Source organism: Myotis nattereri, assembly GCF_964212035.1.
Source record: "Myotis nattereri genome assembly, chromosome: 3".
Classification (NCBI taxonomy): Eukaryota; Metazoa; Chordata; class Mammalia; order Chiroptera; family Vespertilionidae; genus Myotis; species Myotis nattereri.
This window is the reverse complement of record NC_138077.1, coordinates 164962738-164985843: the sequence shown is the minus strand read 5'-3', so window position 1 is coordinate 164985843 and position 23106 is coordinate 164962738. Positions and strand designations below refer to the sequence as shown.

Genomic DNA, 23106 nt, shown 5'->3' with positions numbered 1-23106 from the left:
TCATTGAGATGTAGGAGACTGTTAAGTTGCACTTTTGCTAGAGTTAAAAAACACATATGATTAACCATACTTTGAGTAATTACATGTCCTTATTTAGAAGACATTTTTTTAAATCTGTTCCACTGCTGGTTTTTGGGCTGAAGCAAAATGTAGGCACAAAAATACACCAATGATGAATTATTAAAGGTGTTATTATTCCCCTGTGGCTAAAAGCTTTCAGGTGTCAATGTAAGTTCCAAAGGTTTAATTCAATTATCATGAATAAATCATATAGATTATTTGGAAAAATAATAATTAAATTTTTTAAAATATGTATTTTTATTGATTTTAGAGAGGAAGGGAGAGGGCAAAAAAGATAGAAACATCAATGATGAGAGAGAATCATTGATCGGCTGCCTACTGCACACCCCACACTGGGGATCGAGCATGCAACCCCTGCACGTGCCCTGACCAGGAATCAACCTCCTTAGTTCCTGGGTGATGCTCAACCGCTGAGTCACAGCAGCCCGGTGGGAAAATAATAATTTTAAAAGATGATGATGAGAGAGCGAAAAGAGTACACTTTCTCAATAGGACTTATTCTGCATTGTTGCCTTTTCTGTTGTTATCTTCCCTACCATTTGAAAGCATAAATTTTCCCTAGAACCTAGAGAAATAGTATTTCCTTCTTTAAAATACTGCATACAAATTTTCAGGTTTACCTTGGTATTTTTCCTTGTTCTAGAACAAGGTTAACAAATGTATTGCTGTGCTTATCATTACTCCCATCACACACCAGCAAATAATAATCTGTATTTAGGTCATATTTTAGTCTACAGTGAGGGCCTTATTTTACTTCCCTTTAAATCATTAATACGGATCCTCTTTGCTAGCTCATGCTATGGTAACAGTCTTAAAATATCAGTGCCTCCAAAAGAAAAAATTATTTCTTACCCAAGTTACTTGTTGGCAGTAGGTGAACTGCAATTCTGCTCCTTCTCCATGTGTCTTCCTTCTAGGGTCAGGTTCAAGGCCTATTTCTTACCTGGCTCATGCCCTTCTTATGTAGAGAAAAAGTCCAAGGCAGAGCTACTAATACTTCTGGTGGCTTCTGTTCAGACATGGTGTACACTGATGTTGAGGGAAGGGAGGTCTTACACATCACTTAGAAGTGTAAAGATGTATAATCCTCTTAGAGGAAGGAAAGGGAGAATTCGTGACAAATAGTAGAATCTCCTGGAGACATATGCTTCCTACTTTTTTTTTTTTTTTTTTTTTTTTTTTGGAGAGCTATTGCACCATGCAATATATTAGAATAGAAAGAGACAGAACTACCTTCTATTTAAATGCAGTGAGAGATTTCAGGTTTCCTGCTGACTCTGGGAGATACTTAATCTCCTGGAAAGACACATCTATGGCTTTTGACTGGAAACCAATAGATAAGTGGCCAGTGCATGAACCCAAGATATGGCTGATTTTTTCCCCTCACGGTTTTTATGCTGCTTTGCACCTGGACTCCATGAGCTAGTTCAGAGAAAGTCCACAGAGCATTTTTGGAGAATAATGTTTTAAATGCCTACATAATTTTGATTACAGATCATGCTTAAATGGATAATTTAAAATATGCTCCAGTCATACAGAGGGAGAGTAAATTATCTTCTATTATTTACAGAAATACTAGAAAGACAAGTAAACAGTTGCTAGGTCTTTTGCTATCACTTGAAGAAATAAAAGACTATCAAAAATGGTAACACCATGAGCCTGGAGGAATGTAAGTGCAAGATATATTTATTTTTGTGTTACATTTTCTTAACAGTAGTAAGTCTGAAATAAGGAAAGAGACTTTTACTGGGAATACTGCCTTTCCAGTGTAAAGGAGGTTGGCAACTTTAATCAATAATTTTTAGCTTTTGAGAATTGGCAGTGGTGGTTTCAAAAGAGAAAGAATCACAGTGCTGAATGAAAGTTTGGGGACTTGTCTCAGCAGGTTGACATAAGATGACTTAAGATGATGCACTGTTGGAGTCCTTTGTCCTCACCATAGGTGATAGATGACTTTGATAGAGAACAGGCACACGGATCAGAAAACAAAACAAAACAAAAAGCCAAGTTTCCAATCTATCATTTCAAAGTAAAGATGAACTTATGTTCAAATGGGGAAAGATGAAGGACAAAGGCATTACGTTTATTAAATACCTGCTCCCTTGCTACTCACAGCTTTGGTGTTACCCAGGAGCTTGTGCGATATACAGACTCTTAGGCTCCAGATCAGACTTACTGTATCAGAATCTGCATTTTAACAAGAGTCCCAGGCGATTTGCATTAACTTTAAAGTTTGAGAAACACATCTCTAGGATGACCAGCTCCTCGCTAGGGAATGTGTGTATATCATCTTACATAATCATCACCACACAGTCATCACCTTCTTTTCCAAGGGTTAAGAATAAGAGACTTGTATCAGATCTCATAAATTTGGTAAGATCACATACATGGTAACCAGTGAATCCATTAGTTTTTATTTCTCTCACTCTGCCACCTCCTCTCACTTTTATATTTTATTCTTTTGCTCTGAATATGGAAAAAAATTAAAAGCTTTGCTTCTTTAACAACTCCATTTTTATACAATCCAAAACCCAATGCCCTCTCTACTCATATTTGTTCTCTTATCTCCCTCCCCTTCCTTAGAGCTGACAAGCACAAAGCTATACCGTAGGCACTAAAACAACAACAAACAAACCTTCAAAAATCAAAATGATCTTTTGTAGTTCAAAGAAATAAGGAAAATATTTATCCATATCTGTGCTTTATCACTTATGGATACTGATGGTTTTCATAAAATTGCCAAGGCAACAAGTACTATGTGGCTATGATCAAATATTTACATTCCACAAAGGTAAAACTGGAACTCAAAAATCATATAATTATTGAGTCAGAGCTAAAAAGGGTGTTAGAGATCATCTTATCCCATGTCCTGAAACCTTAGGTGACTCGAAGTTCACCTCTTATAGTGCTGTGTTTAAAATCCAGGTGTCCTGATTCCCAGCTTGGGGTTCATCTTTTTCTACTACAAATCACACTACCTTTAAAGAGGACCCATTAGTTAGAAATCATTACAGAAGCAAACACATTGTGCATGGTATTTTCAAATAAATAACCAGTCCTGAGAGCCTCTCCTCCCACCAGTCAATGACCCATTTATTGAGGGCTAACCGGGTAGAATAAAATGGTACTAAAGAAAACATTCTCTGATGGCTTCTGGGAGGAGGCCCTTCTTCCACTGCTTGGAGGCTTTCTATGAATTCTACCCAGAAACAGGGTTGAATTAGATTCCCACTGAGATCTAACTTGACTTAATCCTTGGCTTGGGGTTACTAGAAAATTAATGCATATTCAAAAGAAAAGAAAAGGAAAAAATAAGCAGCTGGAGTTTGTGTGCTTGGGCATGCTTCTATGTATATAGACACAATGGTGTAAACCTGACCAGGACGTCTATGATTCATGTCATTTCTTGTACACAGACTTCATCTCAGTTCTTAATAGTTTTCAGTAATAAGCTATTTGCTTAGCAAGAAAAATAAGTGTCTCTCCCTATGATTGCCAACATTGTCCTGATTCCTGTGCAGAGCATATTTCCTCTTTAAGAACTCGGGCCTGCTAAGTAGGACAGAGCAACAAGTACTGGCATGCAGACAGGAACATGCAGAGTACCAGCTGACTGATAGTCTCTTTCCCAGGTACACAGAAATGCAGAGAGACAAATAAAACAAACAGCACATACACTTGAGAGAAGGAAAGGATCATCGACTAAATATAATGAATTAAGTGGAAGTCATGGATATTGAAAAAGAGAGAATATTCATAGGGTCAGTGAGGGAGGCTGGAGAAGACATTCTTAGAAATAGGGTAGGAATGTCCTCTCTAACCAACTCATATAATCCTTTAACATTTCCTAAATTTATGTTTTTATTCTGCATATTTTAATAATACTTTCCTGCTGACTTATGCCCACAGCTAAGTCCATCATAAAAAATAAATGCTATGATTGAACACAATGTCTAGCACACAGGTAAAAGGCCATTGAAGACAAACAGAGATGGGAGTTATGTTGCCACTAGCCAAGAAGCATCAAGGATTGTTGGCAATCACCAGAAGCTAGGAGGGAGGCATAGAGCACATTCTATTCCAGAAAGAACCGACCCTAGCAACATTTTGATTTTGGACTTCTGGCTTCCAGAACTGTGAGAGAATAAATTTCTGTTGCTTTAAGCCAACTAATGTGTGGTAATTTGTTATGACAGCCCTAAGAAATTAATACAGAGATCTAAATGAATAAATTTTGAATATACCTTTAGCTTTCAATGCATTTAGATTTTTAATATTATATTGTCATTAGAAAAATGTGCCAACAAGGAAGAACAAAATATTTTTTATTTTTTTCTGTATTTTAAAGCTAGGAAACCAAGGCATAGAGAAGGCGACAACTAGTAATACAACTTTCAGGCAACTTTATTACGAGCATTTATTGAACACTATTCTTCATCAGATAATTTGCTCTGGTGCTATTTGTGCATGTTCTCATTTATTCTTAGAAAAAATACTCCCTGTGAGATGTATTATATTTTCCAGATTAAGTAACAATGTGAGTAAATAACAGAGTTGGGTTTGAACCCAGGTCTCTTTAGTCCAAGTAAGTCCATGGTTTCAAACAGGGGTCAGAAAACTTTGTAAAGAACCAGGTAGCAAATACTTTTGGCTAGGCAGGCTAAATGACCTCCTTAGCTACTCTCCACTCTGGTCTTCGTATCTGCAGACAATGCATAAGCAAGTGGGCAAGGCTGTGTGTCCACAAAACTTTATTTATTGACTTTGAAATTTGAATTTCAGATGATTTTTCACTTGCCATGATTTATTATTCTTTTGATTATTCCAATGATTTATAAGGGCAAAAATAATGTTTAGTTCATGAGCCATACAAAAATGGGTGGCTGGGTTTGTTCTATGGGCAATAGTTTCAGACCCTTGTTTAACTATAACAAGACAAGGGGGACAGCCATGAAAAATCCTGGGAAGTAAAACTAGAAATATACTCTAAAAGGACACAAGGATTTTACTTCATTGAATTTGAAAACAAATATTTCGTTTGAAATGTTTTTCTTTGTAGCATCTCCCTTATAGCAGAGGTGTCTCCTCTTCTCCCTACCAGTGTGAGAGTCAAGTTCAATTGGCCAGTGAGGTCTTCTGTGAAAGAAAAGTGAGTAAAGGTTTTGGATAGAAGCATAAAGCAGGTGTGGCAGAGGCCAGACTGAGGAAGGATTGGCTCATATTGAGGAGAAACAGGGAGATTGTTACACTAAATCCTGTGTCACCTGGGCCCTAATACAGAGGGAGTTATCAAAGGATGGCCAAGCAGGATAGAGAGGAAGTGGTTTAAAAAATGTCAGGTAAGTGGACTGTGGGGAGAAAACAGTAAAAGACCATGTTAGAGGGACAAGGAACCAATCTGGAGCTGCCTTCTTGCCTTCCTGCCTTCAAAATACCTGCAATCCAGACATAAACGAGTTGATCCTTAGCTTTGCCTGCAAGAGGAAAGTCCACAATTGTTTTTTCTAAGGCTTATCAGTTGACTGCACTCATGAATGATCCTAGATGAGCAAGAGATGTCTCTGTCCCTTCTTGACTCCTTTCACCCATGTGGATACCGCATCACCATACTGACAGGCCATCTGGTAAGATCATAGGAAGCCATGGCCTGAGACTCCTACATCTGATGTTATGGGAGCCAGAATGCCCAAGCCTGACATTCTTGAGCTGAGAAAATGAGTGATGCCTCTTATTAATATTCTAAATCAGTGGTTTCACCCTCAATGCTCTCTCTCTTTTTCATCACATTTAAAATTTTAAATGTAAGATAATCTGCTAGTGCTCAAAACCTTTTTAATTGATACTGACTCTGAAGTAGAATATACAGTAAAGTATAGAATCAAAAGATTAGGCATTAAGAGTCTAGAAGAAGTGTTCTAATCCCCTCAGGACAATTTGACAATAAACAGAGAAAAGAAAGCTATCAATTTTATTTAGAGAAATGCAGACCCACAAAATTATATTATTTGCTTTTTGTTGTGTTTTCTTTCTTTTATCCCTATTTCCATTATATTTCAAAACTATTTTCTTGAGATAAAATGTATTAAATAATGCAGAGTTTGGTGCAGTTTCAAAAGAACATTTTTTATATAGACTCTGCTATGAATACAGTAGTTGAATATTAGATAAATGGCTCAAGGAAAGATTGTTCTAAAAATACTATTTTCCAGCAAAAGGCATAAATGATTTAGAATTGATAAGCATGTGCTATTACCTATACTTTTATCAACTGTGGTTTTTTTTGAATAGTCACATATTTTCTAGTAATGAATGTTTATATGCAGTGCTTTTCTGCTTTCTTGATACTTAGAATATAACTCAGGTAAACCACTAACACTTGATTTCCATATAATAAAGACATGAAAATTCAGAGTTTTCTGTTATTTATTTTAGATTTCACATTGTAATTGATTTGTCATTGTTCAGCTCAAAATAAAGTATATCAGCATATGCAATGTATAAGTTCAAAGACTCATAAAATGATAACATTTCCATTCCACTCATTCAATCACACGTGTATCAAGAGAAAAGGCACTTTTGTTCATTGTCAGTTAGATTGTTGATTTCCTTGCCTGTTTTAGGGAAGTCATTTTATTAACTTGTTTCTGGAGTGGGCAGATTAGAGGACTTTTCAAGCTTCCTTGACAGGGAATATGCATCTACACCTGAGAGCCCTAGGATCTCAGAGTATTATGAGCTCTAAGAAGAATCTTGCCAAATGTTTAGTCCTCGTGCCCCTGATTCTATTCTTTTCCCCCTGAGAGATAGTCTGTAGATGTAGGGAGAAAACCCAGAAGGCCAGGAACAGGGCTAGGTTTCCAGGAGTCCCTGAGGAACGTAGAAGTAATATGCCAGATGTGTAAACCCAGAATTAAGTAATTTATTAATGATTAGTCACTCAGATATTTATTGAAACTGCTATGTGATGAGTTCTCTGCTGGAAATTGGTTTTCTAATGGTAAATAGAAAAACTTATTAGTGGGGATATGAAGAACACCCTCCCAAAATTATAAAAATGTGTTCATATATAAATTTATATGTAGTTTGTATATATTGTATTTCCTATGTGTGTATATCATCTGTGTTTTTAGAGTCAAGTTCAATTGGTCAATGAGGTGTATATATAGCATATAAAGTAAAATGATACATATTTCATAGGTGCATAGGTGTATACATATGTACATATGAGTGTATGTGTACATACAAACATAAATATACCAGTATATACATATATAAGGCTTCTTGTGGCAAGGATCTTGTATTATCTACTAGAGGTCCGATGCATGAAAATTCGTGCAAGAGTAGGCCTTTCTTACCCGGGCTTCCAGCACCGGCTTCCCTCTTGCACCTGGGACCCAGGCTTCCTTTCTCTAGCTGCCAGCAGGCACCCAGGACCCCATCCGGCTTCCCTTGGGCCCTAGCTTTGTCAGGAAGCACGTCTGGATGTCCAGAAGATCATTCGGCTGTCAAGTCTAATTACCATATTACCTTTTTATTATTATAGATTGTTAGGAGTAATGAATGAATTTTAGAATGTTAAGTCACTTCACATAAGACTGGACCTAGGGAATATATTAATAATCTGGGGTGGAAGGAGGGGTTGAGAAGAAGAAAAGGGGAAGGATAGAAAGTGAGTCAGCACACATCTGCTGTGCAGCCTTGTCAAGATGCAGATAGGTAAACATGGTACTTGGATTCTCCCACAGTGACATCCAGATTACAACGGAACTACACAACAACCATCATTCAGACTGCCTGAAATCTAGTTTAACAGAAGTCCCTTAACTCAGGACATAAAGATAAAGCCACACATTGTCCAGGTGAGTAGAGTGTTCTCCCAATACATCAAGGCTGAGGGTTCTATCTCTGGTCAGGGCACATGCAAGAATCAACCAATGAATAAGTGAAACAACAAACTGATGTTTCTTTTTCCCTCTTAGTCTCTTCTCTCTCTCTCTCTCTCTCTCTCTCTCTCTCTCTCTCTCTCTCTCTCTCTCTTCTCTCTTTCTCTCTCTCTTTCTAGGTCTCTCTCTCCCTCAAATCAATCAATCAATCAATCAATCTATAAAAAGAGGCCACATCAAGATTGGTAGGAGGGGCAGAGATGCTGAATGGACTGGTCCCACTTTCATGTGTGGCAGATAAAAATCAGGACAGATATCTCTGCTGCAGAGGTAACCCCTGAGAAGCCAGGGGCCCCAGCTCCATACCAAGCCCTGCCCTGGGTTCAGTGCCAGGAATAAAAGTCCCTATAACTTCTGGCTGTAAAAACCGGACAGAAGCTCCTGGAGTCCCAGGGAGTTCCTTTTAAAGGGCCTGTATACAGATATAGACTCTCTTGCTTTGAGCCTCAGAACTGGGACATCAGCCAGAAAGACACCAGGGAGATATGGGAAGGAGCTGAATTTTTTGGCATCAGGGTGAGAGCTGGATGGTACATCTTTCTTCCAAACAGAAGTGCTGGCAGAGGCCATTGTTTCTTTGATGAGCCATTTCCCCACAGAGCCAGCTGATGAATCTAAATCTCCAACAACCTTGGCTAATACTGTTCACCCCCCCCTTGGTGATTCCCTAAGAAACTGTTATACCCAATTTGTTGTCCCACCCAAGCCCTTCCCAGTGTTTTTTTATGTATAAATGGCCTGTCTTGTCTCATGTTGCAGGCTTTCCTATAATCTCTCAAACAAGCAGCATTTGGCTTCTGTGTATCCCATACCTCTGGCTAAGTGGTCCAAGACCTGGCATTAGCAGCAGCCAGCCTTGGTTCACAGCTTGGCTTCTACTGGGTACCTCCAAGCCCAGCAGAAGTAGCAGCCATCTGCTAATATCTTTGTAGCTGATAGCAGGTTTACTTGGGCAGACACAGGTGGCACCTCCTAGAAAGCCCCAGAGCCAGTGTACTGAGTGGAAAGCTTTAGACCATACTGAAGCACTACACATTCACCTCCAGGAGTGACACATTGAGAATAAACTCAGCAAGTACTTGAGCCCCACCAAAGTGAATTCCGCTCTGTGGGGTTGGCCCCTGAACAGTAGGTCCTTCATTATGGTCACAGCCAGTTCTCATAGCCAATTGGCCTGGGGTGGGGGGAAAGTCTCAATCAAAGCCCAACTACAACAGGAAAGTGTACACAGCCCACAGGGAATGGTGCTCCCTGGAACACCCAACTCAGGTGACTTGGGAAGCTGCACCATTGGGCCCTAGAGGGCACCTACTATATAAGACCATGCTACCAAGATCATGAGACATAACAGCTCTACTTAATACATAGAAACAAACATAGATAGTTGCCAAAATGAGGAGACAAAGAAAGAGGTCTCAAATGAAATAACAGAACAAAACTCCAATAAAAGAACTAAATAATACAGAGACATGCAGTCTACCAGGTGCGGAGTTTAAAACACTGGTTATAAGAATGCTCATTGGACCTAAAAGAAGAATAGAGTAACTTAGTGAGAACTTCAACAAAGAGATAGGAAACATAAAAATGGAAATAGAAAAAACAAACAAAAAAAACACTAGTGGAAAGGAAGGAAACACTAACTGAAATGAAGGATACTTTACAGGGAATCAACAGTATAGTAGAAAAGCAGAGGATCAAATCAGTGATTTTAAAGATAAGGAACCAGAAAACACCCAATCAGAATAGCAAAAAGAAAAAAAAAATACAAAAAATGAGTGTAGTATGAGGAGCCTCTGGAACAACTTCAAGCATATAAACATTCTCATCATAGGGTTGCTGGGAGGAGAGGAGAAAGAGCAAGATATTTAAACCTATTTGAAAAAATAAAAACATTAAACTTTCCTAACATGGGCGAAGGAAAGAAAACATACAAGTCCAGGAAGCACAGAGGGTCCCAAACAAGATGAACCCAGAGGCCCACACCAAGACACATCATAATTAAAATGCCAAAGGTTAAAGTCAAACAGAAAACCCTAAAAGCAATAAGAGAAAAGCATTTAGGTAGCTCCCATAACACTACCAGCTGATTTTTCAACAGAAACACTTCAGGCCAGAAGGGTTTGGCACGAAATATTCAAAGTATGAAAAGCAAGGACCTATAACCAAGATTACTCACTTTATCAAGCAAAGCTGTCATTTAGAATGGAAAAACAGATAAAGTGCTTCCCATACAAGAAAAAACTAAAGGAGGTTATCACCACCACCAAATCAGTATAATAAGAAATGTTAAGGGTCTCTTTTAAGAAGAAGAGAGAAAAAAAAAGATAAAAATAGAAATAACAAAATGGCAATAAATATTTACCTAGCAATAATTACTTTAAATGCAAATGGTGAAATGATCTAATCAAAAGACATACTATGGCTTAATGAATAACAAAACAATACCCTTACATATGTGATTTTGGACTACTTAATTTCTTGATGACTCAGTTTCCTGAAAACCAGAAAAAATAAGCGTTGATGCAAGATAATTTGAAGGACCAGATAAAGGATTTTTAAGTGTAATTCTGGCAATGTTATCTACTGCTGTTTTTCACAATCTTTTGACACACACAGGAGTTTTTCAGGGGAAGCCCATATTTTAAAAAGATTCTGGGAGAGAATAGCTTAGTAATTTTTATGTCTTTTATAGCAAGAAGTTGTTTTTAATTTGTATTTGTTATTATTATAGACTTGGACTATATAAAAACCCTGGGTCATAATGACCAGTAACGACTGAGGCTGGACCAGCCAGAAGTCAGTCCTGCAGTCAGCGCTGGGTTGCCGTGGCAACCCAGCGCTGACTGTTTTCACTACAGGCGGGTGCCCCAGCACTGACTGCTGAGGGGGCTGTGAATCAGGTCCAGAGAGAGAGGCCTGAAGAGAGAAGCAGGGACTGATCTGTTGCCTCTGTGGCAGCTTTTGATCAGCACTTGCCTCTCTCTCTCCCAGTCTGGCCAGCAGCTGGCCTTCATTTCTCTCAGGCCTCTACAGGGGCTGCTGATCAGCCCCACCTTTCTGATCAGGCCCCATTGATAGGCCCAGAGACACTGACTGGCATAGAAACCTACCAATCAGAACCAAATCTGGGTGAAGTGTGAGAAACCAATGGCTGCCTAGGAGGTGGAGCTTTTGATGCTGACTGGCATAGAAACTGACCAATCAGAACCAAATTGGCCAGCAGAGGAGGGCAATTCAGGTGAGATCAGGCCTGTAGGGGAGGGCAGTTGAGGGCAAGATCAGGCTGGCAAGGGAGGGCCATTGGGGGAGAGATCAGGCCAACAGGGGAGGGAAGTTGGGAGCAACCAGGCCTGCAGTGGAGAGCAGTTGGAGGAAACCAGGCTGACGTGGGAGGGCAGTTGGGGGCGAGATCAGGCCGGCAGGGGAGGGCAGTTAGGGGTGAGATCAGGCCAGCAGGGGAGGGCATTTGGGGGCAACCAGGCTGACATGGGAGGGCTGTTGGGGGCTAGATCAGGCCGGCAGGGGAGGGCAGTTAGGGGCAATCAGGCAGGCAGGCAGGTGAGTGATGAGGAGCCAGCAGTCCCAGATTGCAAGAGGGATGTCCGACTGCCCCCAAAGGGTCCCTGATTGGAGAGGGTGCAGTCTGAGCTGAGGGAACCCCCGCTTCATGCACGAATTTTATGCACCAGGCCTCCAATATATATATATGCCACTCATGGTCTTTTATTTGACAAGTGGCACATAGTTACATTTGTACTCCAATGCCACTGACACTCTCACAGAACTTTATATGTGCCTTCCCTGCTAATACTACTAGTATATAGTTCATTGGGGTCTGAATATATATAAGTTTTTCTTAATAGAAAAAATTATCATATGCCCCAAAAGAAAAGTAGCTGAAATGTTTGTAAGCTTTAACCAAATTGAAAGGCTAGAGAGTTAATAAAATATTTGTTTGTAGCTAATCGTTAGTCTAAAGCTTTTGTAATTGTTTTTTGTTGTGTTTGTGTGGTTTTTGTTGGTTGGATGGTTTGTTTTACATTCATGGAAAAAGACTGTTTGCTGATACATATCTTTGATACTAGGTAATTTAGCTCATTGTGAAATTAAACTCAAAAAGTTTCAAGAAGTAAAAAGTTTCCAGAAAACTAATCAATACATTAATGAGTGAAGAGCTCATATACCAGGTGAGAAAATTCATATTAGAAAGTGAGCCGAAACCGGTTTGGCTCAGTGGATAGAGCATCGGCCTGCAGACTGAAAGGTCCCAGGTTCGATTCTGGTCAAGGGCATGTACCTGGGTTGCGGGCACATCCCCAGTGGGAGATGTGCAGGAGACAGCTGATCGAGGTTTCTCTCTCATCGATGTTTCTAACTCTCTATCTCTCTCCTTTCCTCTCTGTAAAAAATCAATAAAAATATAAAAAACAGAAAGTGAGACACAATTTAGTAAAAAAAATAGCATTTTATTATTACTTCCTTCTTAGTCATGAATATTTTGGGGGGCAGACATATCTAAAGATTTCTGAAAATCAAGATGCAGGAGCCACATATGTTCAGTTGCCTCACAAAGCATGTTTAGGAAAGATGTCCTCACATTATTTAATCAATACAGGACTATTTCCTGAGGCACAAAAACATTTATTGTTAATTATAATCTGAGTCAGCATCATGAACTTACCATTTTAACAAATAAATAATAGTTTTCTGTATGATTGACCAAATTGATTTTGCCATGACCCTGGTCAAACAAAATAATTGGCAAAAATGTGCAAAACTAATAGTAACAAAAACAATAACTTTTAAAATATAAAATATGAAATGATTATACAGAAAGCTGATATCTTCCAAGTACATTTTTTGGAAAATGCATTTTTTAAGAGTCAGTAGTGTAAAACTGGCACAAACAAATATGCCTTGTCTACATCACAGCTAATTTTCATACCATGCCCAGTATAAGCATGGAGTGGGGCAGACAAAATTTCCAAATTAACTCTGAGGATCAGCCTTTCTCTCTTATATTAGAACAATGATGATTTCTGGGTTTAAATACGCTTTATTTAGCTCAGTTGCAACGTGCTCATTAGAGTTTAAAACTCCAACAGTCCATCAAAGCATTTGTGACCTCTCTAATCTCTTCCATTCCTTATTCTTAATCACAACTACTGAAAGTGTCCATTAAGCTTGCAAACACATAAGTGTTTTAACCCACTTGAGGTTGGAATCATTGTTATGGAAATAACTCTAGGTAATAAATGCCTGACTGCACATATCATTGTGCTAGACACTCATAAATGAATAGAAATGGCACCTTGCCTTCTGGTTTGTTATATCCTCAAAGGAACCCCTAGAGGAGTAATCAATGAACAGTTGAAATAGGATGGCCGTTTTACATTGGTTTGCTAATATCATCTTTTTAAAAAATTAAATATATTTTATTGATTTCAGAGAGGAAGGGAGAGGGAGAGAGAGATAGAAACATCAATGATAAGAGAGAATCATTGATCAGCTGCCTCCTGCACACCCCTTACAGGGGATTGAGCCCAAACCTAGGCATGTGCCCTTGACTAGAATCAAACCCGGGACCTTTTATTCCGCAGGCCAATGCTCTATCTGCTGAGCCAAACCAGCTAGGGCGCTAATATCATCTTTAAAGCAATTTTTAGTTCCTGAGAGATGACTGGCAAAGGAAGTGTCCCTAGAGGAGCCTGGGGTTAAAGGAAACCTCCAGAGATTCCTTATAGTGAATAAAAACTCCTCTGCTGAAGAACTCTCCTTCCCATATTTGAAGTCACATGATGTCACTGCCTCTGGTTTAAGAACACTGGGTTTGTTTAATATGGGTATAAACTGTTGTGTGCTAAGAATATAAATAGTTTGAGATTTGACTGAGGAAGTTTGTATTACTAAACACATGCATAAGAAATAAAATATAGGTTTACCTTTATATGCCACCGAAGAGGGCTATAAAGAGAGCTCGATCTAGAAATAAACAATGGTCTCTATTAAAAATGAGACTCAGATAGATTATGATTGAGTGGATAGAACCACTGAATGGAGGGAAAGGAACTTGGACATTGGGGTATTCACACTCCACATCTTCCTGATAGCAATTCAAAAGGTTAAAAGATTTCTTTAAGGCCTCTGTAGCTATCTGTTCACCAGCCAATGACATCCAGAGCTGTGAGATGTATTGTGTAAACCAGACCAATCTGCTTTTATCCGACCCTGTGTCCCTTGAACTATGCCTCACTGTCTTTCCTGGGTAGAGGTGTAAGCGTTACAGGAGAGAGCAAAATATCCACCTACGGGCCTGAGTCTACTTTCCATATTTTGTTTGTACCTGACCAACTTCTGGGTAAAATGCTTAGCTACAATGAAGATCAGAGGGACTTAGTTAGGTTATTAAAATTTCCAAAAATCAACCTATTTATTTAATCCCACTCCATTTCCAAAAACAAGGGCAACAAATTTCGCAGACATGGAGTGATCACTCAAAGACCAAGGAAATGGCTAACCTAGGAAAAGAAGCAACCTCTTCTGAGTCCCTGGCCAGATTTCTGATTTAGCCTTTAAGCGCTCCTTCTGTGGGAACAGCAATGGACCCAACTGAAAAACAAACCATACTTTCTAGCCTTCCTTACAAATAGAGTGGCTATGTGACACAGTTCAGGCAAATTGGGAAAGCTCCTAAAAAGATAGCAGATTCAGCCAGCCTATGGCCCTCCCTTCTTACTTGGGGCATGGTTGTGATGTTGGAGTGCTGTCTGCTATCTTGTATCAATGAGACAATAAGAACATGCTAAGAGAGATTGAAGGAATAGATTTCATGATCCTGTTGACACTGTGGTGCCAACATGACGGCCAGTTTTCCTATCTCTAGACTTGTAGTTAGTTGCACAAGGAAAACAAACCCACAAATGTTTAAAGACACTATTTACCAGTGTCATTTTTTACTAGCAATGAAAATTAATCCTAAATGATATACATAAAGATATAGAGTATAAACACATATGTGTTCATATAAGAACATATTCGCTAAAGTCTCTGAGTCTAACTTATAACACTAGGAATGGATGTTATCTTAAATTGGAACTCTGCCTGCAATTGCAGGCATATCCCATTGCATCAGTAATTCTACCCTTGAGGCTGTGTTTGTAGGAAGAATCTGGTGACGAGGCTTCTGGTCTGGGCTCTGCCACTAACTCTCAGGGGTACGTTGGACTAGTTATTGGGCTGCAGTCTTCCCACCTCAAATATTAAGCTTAGATAAGATGACCTTTTTAGGACTCTTATAGCCTTTACACCTGAGATTTAACAACTAGATATTTTTCATTCCCCTTATCTCAATCAATTTGTGATCTCACTTTAAGTATATTTTGGACTAAACAGACTTTTGTGAACCTAGGAAAGTTTCTTTTGCTTTGGGGATTTAAACATACTGCTTCCTCTCCCTGAAGCCCTCTAGCCTCTCTTTTTTGCCTGGCTAACATTCACTCAATCTTAAAATCTCCGACTAGATACCAGTTTCTTTAGAAAGTGATGTCTGATCCTTGAGTGTTACATTGGTCTGATAACACATCTACATCTTCCACGGATTATACATTTCTTGAGGATCGGGTCCTTGGCTGCCTTATTCCATTGCATCACTGGATATGGGTCCTAGCACAGAGTTCATATTTAGCAATGAAAAGATGAATAAATGCGTGTTTCTGTAGAGAAAAGATATTCCAACCTTCAAATACTGGGATAATGAACCAATAATTTCCAGTGGAACATGGCTTACCTATGTGTAAAGGTAGTTTGGCTAGAGTAGATATATATTTATTTATGTATGTGTGTGTTGTGGTATGTATAAAATTAAAGACTTTTCATAATATTAAATCTTAGATACATTTTCTAAGTATATACAGGTCCTGACTGGATTAGTCATAGAAATTAATAGGAATAGTATACAATATTTGATGTGGTTTGGACAGTGATAGTGTAATTCATAATCGTGGCCTTCAAAGGCAACTTTCCTAAAAGCATTTCAAGGAAAATAAAAAACTCATTTTAATGTTTTAATTTTAGTGTATTTTTAAAATTTTTTATAGCGAATCCAAACAATCAGTTGAATAAATAAACAATGAGATGACTGTCTGGTCCTTGATTGAATGCTTTTGGATGGACTATGCCCCACCTCACCTGCAGAATTGAAAATGATGGAAATGAGTTTGCCCTCTGAAAGTTAAATGATGAAAGCAACAGATTAGAACAGATATATGCAAAATTACCTCTTAAAGACAAAAAAAGATTATATAGCAAATAGAACTCGACAGAAACCTGATGGACTATATTAATACCTCTAAACAAAGAGTATGTTACTCCTAAGGGGATAAAACAGAGATTGAGGGTCTGGTCAGCTGCATGCATAGATAAAGGAAAGTCACAGAGGCCCATCTGGAAAGAGGAGAAATTCAGAGATAGATGTGATGCATGCACCTCACAGAGAAAAGAGAGCCATGATTACTGAACTTTATGCATATTTTGTCCCATTAGTAAAGCTGCCATTTTTTTAGAAGAATGAAGCAATACTGATTTGACCCTGATGCCATTAAATATTTGATTTATTTATCTCTCCTTGTTTTGATTCCAGGCTCACCAAGCAACCTGCTGACTATGATTTGGTGTCCCACGTGGGTTCAGCTACAGAGAGTGAGCCGATCCTATAGACTTCATGTATTTTCTGTTTTCACCCAGTGATTTCTGATGATGAATTAATAAAATGACTTCTGATTATGACATGGCTTCTCATGTAGCTTCATTTTAGGAACAGAGTGAGCTGGTCATGATAATATGAGTATTATAATTTAAGTCACTCTCTTATAATTAATAAAGCAGTATCCTGAGGTCTACTCAGGTATATGTGGTGGCCTCATATATTTTTAGTCAGTATCAGTCTCCATAGTCTTCTAAGTCCTAGCAAGTGGTCTATAAAGACTCTCTGGGCCTTTGAAATAGAGTCCCAGGATCTAGAACAGTGGTTCTCAACCTTTTGGCCCTTTAAATACAGTTCCTCATGTTGTGACCCAACCATAAGATTATTTTTGTTGCTACTTCATAACTGTAATGTTGCTACTGTTATGAATCGTAATGTAAATATCTCATATGCAGGATGGTCTTAGGAGACCCCTGTGAAAGGGTCGTTTGACCGCCAAAGGGGTCGCGACCCACAGGTTGAGAACCGCTGATCTAGAATATGGTGACTGAAATAAACCATTCTCAGACCTACTCAGACTTCCCTCAGAGCCTTACTCTATAATGAAGTGTGGTCCTTAAACTTGCCGCATCCGCATCCCTGGGAACTTGAAGAAATTTAGGATCTCAGCCTCTGCTGCAGACTTATTGAATCAGTCTGCATTTACCAAGGTCCTTGGTATATTAGTGTGCCTAGGACAATTTGGGAAGAACTCCTTTAGAGGAAATATCCACCATGTTTATCTCTCTGCCTCTACAGGCTGATGGGAGACACTCCTTCAGGGATCTTTCAGACTGGCATATGCTTTTTGGGAATGTTTAGAATGCAAGGCCCCAGTAAATAATAAAGAATAAATGCTCTTTTTTCAAGCCACTTCTTGTGGAATGAGGCAATGTCTCTCTCTGAGCACATTTGGTTCCATAAGCTCAGCAATCTTCTCCTTTAACAGAAGCCATGGCAAGTAGAGCATCCATGTAGGCCATTCATGGTGCTCCTCTGTGAATTTGGGGCTCAGGGAACAGATGCAAACATAAAGACATCTGGCTACTGTGAGTAATACAGTCTTACATCTCTGACCCAGGAGTCTTGCATTTTCTGCCAGCAGCCATGAAACTGTGGCAAGTTAACATTAGTTTATAAGTAAGGTAAAATCTCAGACTTCATAGGTATTGACACAGATGCCTTTTGCCTTTTTTATCATAGTGTCCAAAATAAAGTGTTAGGAGAACTAATTTCTTATCTAAATGTTGTAGTAATATATAGAAATGTTTAAAAATGCTTTGAGGATGCCTGGAAAATGTCTAAGAAAGGTTTTAAAATGTTTGAGCTAACTTTCCTTGAAACTTAAAGCGTGATTTTAAGAACACATTCCTCACTGCTCTGAAGCGGGTGTCCCTCATAGATAAGGATTTGAACTTCAGTAAATAACTCAGAGTGACCTGTCAAAATAACCATCTGAGTGAGTGATGTACTCTCCCTAGATAACCACATGTAGCCCCTCGCCCTGTTTGAGATAAACATGTGTGCATAGATGTAATTAATTGATAGCCACCTGGACTGCTGCAAGTGGGGTTCAGGCTTTAAAAGTGGGGGTCCCAACCAGCCTGGTGTTCATCAGTCAAGACAGCCACAAAGGCACGTCCTCTTGCCAGTCCGGCAAGCGACACCACTCCACACTCCTCTCTCTGTCAGATGACAGAAGAACGAAGAACGGTCAGTACCTCCTGATTGAGATACAACCGAGCTCTTGGTGAGTAACGCTGGACCCCTGCATCCGGATCAGACCAGCCTAGCTGCCGGACCCCCGAGGACAGCACCACTGGGATCCCATGTAAGCCTGTACCTGCAGCACCAGGAATTTTTTGAGTAATAAAATGCTGTGTGATTTGCAACTGCATATTTTCATGTGGTGTAATTCCTCTGGCAGTTAATTGAATTATTTTGCGTACACTTAAAGGTTAAAATTAAAGTTTCTGGTCTCTTTCTGGTCCTAAGCCTGCCCTCTGGTACTGCTTGCATAGTGTAGCCTCTCTGCTAGCAACTACTTGAATGTCCCACATCTACACAGTTAAAGTTTATCTCAAGGGACACCTTGGATAAACACCCCAGATTCTTTCCCAGGATCTATTTGGGACACTAAGTTCTGCCATTAACTACCTATGCCAAAGAATTGTATTTTCCTCTTCTTTATGAAATTAATGCTTCATGTATAAAATGAGAGGTGAGGAGAGAAGGACAAAGGGTTCATGAGAGTTTATAGATGCTTAGTTTCTTGAGGGCAGAGAGTATGTCTTCATAATATTTTGTTATTGTTCTCCCCTCTAAGATTCAGCATATTTTTTGAATGTTGGAAAAATTGATAAATATATGCCCTATTTTAGCTCAAGGGACTTGAGAATCTTTTATAGAACCCTATTAAGCTATTTTCCTTAGTCATTATACTTGGGGTGCTTGGCCAGCCTGGGTGAGGGGCTGATGGCTGTTGCAGGCTGGCCAAGCCCCCCAGAGGGTACCGTCACCCCATGAGGGTGTGGCCAGCCTGGCTGAGGGGCTGATGGCTGTTTGAAGGCTTGCCACAGCCCCTTCAGGGTGGAGGACCCCACTGGGGTACCTGGCCAGCCTGGGTGAGGGGCTGATGGCTGTTTGCAGGCTGGCCATGGCCCCCAGCCACCCAAGCTCCCAGTGGAGGCTGGCTGGAAGCAGGTATCTGGGATTTATTTATATTCTATAATTGAAACTTTGCTGCCTTGAGCGGAGGCCAAAGACTGCCAGGGCAAGCGGGAAGCTTGGCTTCCTCTATCGCCAAGGCAACCAAGCCTCCTACTTGTTCCAGCTTCGTGCCTGCTGGCCGCCATCTTGGTTGGGTTAATTTGCATATAGTCGCTCTGATTGGCTGGTGGGCATGGCTTGAGGCATAGTGGAGGTGCAGTCAATTTGCATGTTTCTCTTTTATTAGATTAGATAATACATAGAGATAAACAATTTTGTTCCTAAGTGTCTTTGGACAGCTTCTTGCCACATACTGTGTAATTGAAAGAAAAAAGAGATTAGACCAAACTATTAAAGTGTTCATTACTGAAGAGATTAACAGTGTACTAGAAAACAAATTAGGAGAGGAGGGTAAAGTTTAAAAGGGTTAAAAATTTCATTAAATAGTTCAGTACTAGCTATTTTACTATTTAATCAGCACAATAGGTCAACAGAATAAACTAAATGTTCTTCCTTTAAGTAAAAATTGGCCCGAGCATTTATGGTTTTCTAGAAACATATAAGGAGGTAATACATGGGTATATGTATCTGGGGAGGGCCAAAGTGGCAGAGGAATTAAGACTCAGATCAAAAGTAGTCTTTATCTTAGTAACTGAGCTTGTTTTGCATGAGATAATTTAAGAACAAAAGTATTACATAAATTCCAGGAATAATTATTGGTCTCTTTTGTCATTAACATTTAAAAAGCTATCAGTAGTATATAAAAATAGTTTTTAGATGATGACACTTCTAGAACATGCTAAAGAAGGTATAATTTGTTTACAAGGCCTTTCATGAGCCAGCATCTCCCTTCCTCCCCATCCTCATCTTTCCACATTTCCTTCGGTTGTCGTCTGTGCTCCAGCCATATGGGATTTTTTAATCATTCATAATCTCTTTCTCTCTCTCTAACTCTCTCTCTTTCTCTCTGTTTCTTCCTTTTCTTCCCCCCCCCCCACCACATCTATAAAGTGATCACATTGTGTGGTAACTAGTTGTGCTCCCAACCTCCCCTTCCAACATAGCAGTCTTCAGAAGGTTAGGGATCAAATATTATTAACTTACCTTTATATATCCACCATAGCACAGGACTGGGCATTTAGATGGCAATACACTTAATGAGTGAATACATACTGAAGTTTTAAATGATGACATATGTCATCATGACAAGGTATGCAGCCTATAAAATATGGTTTTTTTATTTTAAACAAAAAGAATGTGAAAATGAAATAACTTAAACATTTTGGGGGAGTCATATAAAACACACACACTGATCCCACCTATATAAAAAGCAACTTTTTTTTCTTTCCCTCTTTCTTTTTTATCTTTAATGTTGAGAGTATTAAAACAACCTAATGAATGTGTATTCCTCCTCCTCAGACACTGGACAGATTAGAGGAGAGATAACATTGAATCTGAAATAGATTGTGAGTTTAATATAAGACTTTGAACACTTTTAATGACTAGGTGATATATTTGTCTTTCTGTTTTCATAGGATTAAAATATTATAAGAAAGCATCCTTCAAGGCTTTACAACTTTAATTTTGAATGTTGCTTAAAAATTGACATGGAGTGGGAATAAGGCATAGTGATAGAGTCCATTTTAAGAGGATGATGTTTTGTGTTGCAGCAAATGTCAACAAGGAATGTTTTCTGCATGTGTGGGCACTTAGGTATGAGTGAGTTTATCATGAAGACAGAATGAAATCTCAATAGTACTGGGGCTATTATATGAGTTTGAAGAGATTGAGTCAAATCATTCCTACCTTACAATAAAGTTTAAGAGAGTATAGCTATAAAAAGGGTGACTGAAGCTATGGAGGCGAGAGAGGAAAGACAACTAATGAATCCCTATGAGGTGCCAGGTGCTTTACCTATATCCTGTTTAATATACGCCATTTCCACCTCTAGGTGAGCAAAGTAGAAAGAGATGTAATAACTCAAAACTCCCTTATAATTATATAATCTTATAATTAATCTAAATTATAAATATATGAAATAGGTATATAGAGATAGTAAGGTCTGTGTGAAAATAAAAGTAGTTTTGTGAGAAGGTTAGATACTGTACAATTAATATGCAATACAAGGGGTAAACATAAAAAATAGACATTTATAATGAAAGCCTGCTATGCCCTAGAAGAGTGTTTGTAATGTTATTTTGTGCCAATCTTAATAAAATATTTTGGAAGAAAGAGAGGGAGGTGTCATAGAATGCAATGTCATAGGGACTATGAAAGGTTCTTTTGCTTCCATTACAGTAAACATATTCTTTTTTCAACTTCTGCTTATAGAACTATAAATTTCAATATATTTCTGACATTTTTCTATATCTAATAGCACAATATCACATTGCCTTATTTCCCCCTCATTAATTTTCATTTGCCCTAAATTTTAGTACATGTATCGAAGGATTAAAACTCATATTTTCAAAGTCTGGAGAGATTCTTTGGGAGAAGCAAAGTTTTCTCAAATCCAAACAAACATAAAAATAAGCAAAATATCCTTTGGGCAGCCAATTCTCTGACTAAGAGAATATTTTTAAAAGTAAGCCTGATTTTTCCCGAGGAACATATGAGACAATCTTCCTGCAAATTTCAAGCACAACCAAGTTGCTTCCCAAATTGGCCATTTGCACTCCAGGGCTAAAGCTGAAAGTGCACAGAATTGCCTGAGTAATTCAATTGCAGCAGAATCAATGCAAGTGTGAACGCTGCCCTGGTCAAAGGTTGGCCCTTGGGCTGAAACTTAAATCAATTTGGGGTAAGCTAAGTTTGATTACACTTTCAGTGATGAAGCTTTCAAAAGCAATGTTGAGCTTGCCTATTCAGAAACTGCTTAGTTCTATACCAATCCACACTCCTGGTTAGAGAATCATCTACCTATGTTTTGGTAATGGTTAAGTCCTGGAGTTGAAGAAAAATGAGAGAAAGAAAGAAAAACAGAGGACATAATTCAGAAAGCAGAATATAAATAGCAGACAAGAGTCTGTCTCTAATGGTATGTGAGTCAGTGGTGGTTTTTGTCTTTTGAAAAAAAAAAATAATGATGACAAGCATAAGAGGGGCAAAGAAATCAGGGAGTATGCTAACAAGGAAAAGAAAGGTAAATCATAGATCGGAGATGATTATGATAGTAATATGTGTCAGTCTAAGGATATTTTGGCATATAAGACCCATGCTTTCAGGTGCTGCTGGCAGGAGGGATATTGGGGAAATACAGGTGTTTCTGAAGTATGAAGCGAAATGGGTGTAACAAAGGATGTCAAACATGGACTCCAACAAGCAGTATGCGAGCTTGAGAGAAATAAACCCTTTCAATTTATCTTTTTCCAGCAGAGTCAAGCCTGCAGGGTTGTGCAACCAAAGCTTATGCAAGTCTTCTTAAAATGTATTTACTCAGTTAAATAGTTTGATTATAGATATTATCTACATTTGGGTAAGCATATCATTATACCATAAACTACAGGTCTCCCAAGATGTTATGATTTATTTTTGGAGAAAATATAAATTTCCCTACAGGTTCAACCACTAGTTCTTAAAACATAGGCTATCATCCCGCCAGTTTTAGGAAAATATGTTGTTATATCTTGAGTC

The 23106-nt window shown here is 38.8% G+C and overlaps 1 protein-coding gene across 2 annotated transcripts in view; it reads right to left on the bottom strand.

Moving 5' to 3' along the window:
* The window catches only part of NEGR1 (neuronal growth regulator 1), an 877124-nt gene that overhangs the window by 151275 nt on the left and 702743 nt on the right, over positions 1-23106 (bottom strand). The window lies entirely within an intron of this gene.